This window comes from Hipposideros armiger, unplaced genomic scaffold (genome assembly GCF_001890085.2).
Source record: "Hipposideros armiger isolate ML-2016 unplaced genomic scaffold, ASM189008v1 scaffold_720, whole genome shotgun sequence".
In the NCBI taxonomy this organism is placed as follows: Eukaryota; Metazoa; Chordata; class Mammalia; order Chiroptera; family Hipposideridae; genus Hipposideros; species Hipposideros armiger.
Window position 1 is genome coordinate 575,550 of NW_017732070.1, and position 4,079 is coordinate 579,628.

Below are 4,079 nucleotides of genomic sequence, written 5' to 3' on the forward strand. Positions count from 1 at the left end.
TATATGAAATCACTTAAATCTACATAGATATACTGAAATCTTGAATATTGAATCAATGTAAGAGTTATATATTTTTCTGTATATTTAGTGTGATAAAATATACATAACAAAATGTACCATTTAATCATTTTTAAATGTATAGTTCAGTGGCATTCAAGTACATTCACACTGTTGTGCAGCGATCACCATTATCCATCTCTGGAACTTATTCATCATCTCAAATTGAAACTTTGCACACATTCAAGACTTATATTTTAAAGAACACTGTCAAAATGATTTGTTTTACACCACCACAAAATTTACCATTGCCATTCAAATACTTTATTACTTTTAAATAATGATGCATTATACTTTTAGCAGTATTTTGAACCAGAAACTGTTCCAAATAATGTATTTATGTTAGTCAGGTAAGTTGAATACAATATACTCACATATTGTATTTTTATTACACGTTCACTTGTTATTTTGTTTTTGAATATTTATTTGATACCAGAATTTTGCTAAGGCAGTAATAATCCTTGTTTTGGCATTAAGGAACTTGAGATTATTATGCTAAGTGAAATAAGTCAGAAAGAAAAAGTTGAGAACCATATGATTTCACTGATATGTGGGATATAAAACTGAAAGCAACAAAGGAACAAGACAAACCAATAAAGAAACAAAAACTGATAGACACAGACAATAGTTCAGTGGTTACCAGAGAGTAAGGGGGGTGGGGTGGTAGATAAGGGTAAATGGGATCAAATAAATGGTGATGGAAGGAGAACTGACTCTGGGTGGTAAACATACAATGTGATATATAGATGATGTATTATAGAATTGTACACCTGAAACCTATGTAACTTTACTAACCATTTTCACCCCAATAAACTTTAATTAAAAATAAAAAAAGTAATTTTCTTCTGAAAACTTTCTAGTACTTTACTACATTTCTTTATTTCAGTGATTTTAGGTGTATTATAATGAATAATGTGGGAGAAGTTCTACTCCAGATAAATTGCATTCAGACTTTCAAAAACAAATCTAAAATAAAGTGAGATGATACCAATAATATTTGTAAAATAATTTATTTGAAAAATAATTTAAGTTATATAATTTGATATTTTACTTTATCTCCTACACTGTAAAGGGAATTATACATTGGCACAGTCTCTATAGAGGATAATTATTCAATATCTATCAAAAGTTTTAAAAAGTACATTCTTTGACCCAGCCACTACATCTCTAAGTATTTATCCTACATATATTTGTGTATATATGTATATATACATATACATACACACACATATATATATATAATCATCAAGGCATATATTGGGCCTTCAAAAAGTCATGATGTAGTTTGTCTATGTTTTTCAAAGGTCATTTATTTATATAAAAAACAAAGATCAATTAATGATATATTGCCTGTTTTATTCAAAACCCTTTTGTCATTTTTCAGTGGCTTCATAATTCCTCATTCATTGAAGGACCTGTCTTTATTTGTGAAAAACTGAACAAGGTGCTGATTTACAGCCTCATCTGAATTGAACGTTATACCACGCAAGGAGTTTTGAAGGGAGCGAAACAAGTGGAAGTCTGACAGTGCAAGTTCAGGTGAGTATGGTGGGTGTGGCAACACATCCCATGTAAGCTCTAATCATTTTTGACAGTTGATCAAACTTGTGTGTGGTCTCATGTTGTCACGATGGAATACAAACTCCTTTACAATTCCAAGCTCTGGATGTTTCTGGATGATGGATTTGTTCAAACTGTCCAATTGCTGACAGTACACATTCAAATTGATTGTTTAGTTCCTTGGTAGGAGCTCGAAAAACATGACACCTTCAAAATCCCACCACACTGAGAGCATAACCTTCCTCTGATGAATGTCTGCTTTCGATTTGAGGCAAATCATTACATCGAGACCAAGACTGTTTGCGCACCACATTGTTGTAAACAATCCACTTCTCATCACCAGTTATCAGTCTCTTCAAAAAAGCATCGTTTTTCTCACATTTAATGAGCATATTGCAGATGTTTATACGTGCCATCAAATGAACTTCTTTAAGATCATGCAGAACCCAAATATTGAGCTTGCTTACATATCCCAGTTTCTTCAGGTGGTTGTGAACACTTGAATGATGGATGCTCAATGTTTCTGCAATCTCTCATGTCATGTAATGTGGGTTTGACTTGATCAATGCCTTTATTTTGTCATCATCAACCTCGGTGGGCCTCCCTGACCTAGGAGTGTCATTGAGATCAAAATCACCAGCACGGAATTTCATGAACCTTTGTTGGCACTGACATTCTTATAGAGCATTGTCACCATAAACTTTATGCAGCTTTTCACAAGTTTGACGCTCATTCTTCCCTTATAGAAGTAAAACAGTAAAATACAGCAAAAAAACATAGTTTGTTCTTCCATCTTCAACTTGTTGTAAAATCTCCAAAACTCAACCAAATTGCTCAATTTTTTTAGAATGAAGCTAGAACTGTCAGCTGTCAAATGACATAGCAATAACACAGATGCGAATGACTCTAGTACTTCCAAAAATGAACTAGTGCCATCTGTTGTAAACATGCATCATGACTTTTCCAAAGACTCAATATATATTATACACACACACACACACACACACACACACACACACACACACACACACACGAGGTCTGACAATTAAGTTTGCAAATTTGTTGCTAACCTTTTTTGATATTAGAGGTATTATTCATTATGAATTTGTACCAAATGGACAAACAGTTAACCAAGTGTGCTATTTGGAAGTGCTGAAAATGCTGTGTGAAAAAGTTGGATGACCTGAACTTTTCGCCAACAATTCATGGCTCTTGCATCACGACAATGCACCAGCTCACACGGCACTGTCTGTGAGGGAGTTTTTAGCCAGNCAGTGTCACTGGCCCTCATATGTGGGATCCGAACCGGGGCCCTCTGGCGTCCCAAGCCAGTTCTTAACCATCGCGCCACTCGGCCGGCCCTCCCTCTTCACTTTTAAGGACCCTTGTGAATACATTGGGCCCACTTCGACAATTCAGGATAATCTCCCTATTTTAAGGTCAACTAATTAGCAACTTTAATTCTATATGCAGCCTTAGATCTCCTTTTCCATGTAAGGTAACATATACCTAGGCTTCCAGGGGTTAAGGTGTGCCCATCTGTGGAGTGTCATTATTATGCCTACCACAATTAAGGAAGGAATTATCATTCTCAAATCATTTGAAAATACCTTTGTGGGCTCTATATAAATGCATGAGCCAGAGAAGATATGGACTAGATACTCTGTTTTTCATTTGTGCTTGTCTGCTTCTTTTTTAGAATATTGTTTATCTTCCTAATTAAAGGAAAGTGAAGTTTCCTATTCCTTTAGATTTGTTGACTTTTGGCTAGTCATTTTGAACAAGACCTTTGGAAAAAACCTAATATTATAAAAGTAATAGATTCAGATTGTTCTAATAACAGGGTCAGTAGGCCTGACTACAAACCCTTTCATAATTGGAAAAAATAAAGCTTTATTGCATAGAGTTCATGTCCTTTTTAAACTAGAAGAATTCTGTCACAGAAGCAGTAGAAAAATTAACTAGAATAAAGTATTATTACTGCATCATATATATTAGGGGATGATTAATGCTCTTTTTTGTTTAAATAGTTAATAAAAAGATTAATTTTATTCTCTCAGTAGAATAAATTTTGAGAAAGCCTCAAAAGTTTGTGTAGTTAAGTTCTGAAACACTTAACAAAGCTTGGGAATCTTGTTTTTTTTATTGGATTTCTTAGCTATGGCTTTGATATAACCTTAGCTTACATATGGCTTAGCATTTTTTTAAAATTTTATTGGGGAACAGTGTGTTTTTCCAGGATCCATCAGCTCCAAGTCAAGTAGTTATTTCAATCTAGTTCTGGAGGAAGCAGCTCCATGGCCCACGCCGGGATGAACCAGCAACCTTGGTGTTATGAGCACTGTGCTCTAATCACCTGAGCTAACTGGCCGCCCCTGGTTTAGCTCTTTGATTAGGAGAAACCTCAATAATTAAGTGGATAATTGCTCTAATCTCCATCTGGCCTTTATGTCTACTTCTGG